Below are 404 nucleotides of genomic sequence, written 5' to 3' on the forward strand. Positions count from 1 at the left end.
AAATTGAACTCTTAATTGGTGTCAAAGGTTTATATTTTTTTTAAACCCACTAATTTGGGGAAAAAAATTGAAATATGAATAATTTTGTCTACTACATTATTTGAAAAAAAAGCATCGGATCACATATGGACAATGCAACCTTAAAAAAACTCTGTTCTATGATTATCTCAACAAATGCAATAATAGATCACAAAAACCCAAACATATAAAATAATAATACAATGGCTTTTGATGCCAGGAGGCTTTCACTACGGGGGATCCAAAACACCCCAATGTTGCTATAAGAGTGAAGTAAGACAAGATGCAAGGAGGAAAGAAAAAATTGGTCTGGGGTTGCTTGTATATATTTTTTAAACATTACATGTGTGAAAAATACTTCTGTATGCCATGCATACAATGCACCC

This window comes from Penaeus monodon, chromosome 25 (genome assembly GCF_015228065.2).
Source record: "Penaeus monodon isolate SGIC_2016 chromosome 25, NSTDA_Pmon_1, whole genome shotgun sequence".
NCBI lineage: Eukaryota > Metazoa > Arthropoda > Malacostraca > Decapoda > Penaeidae > Penaeus > Penaeus monodon.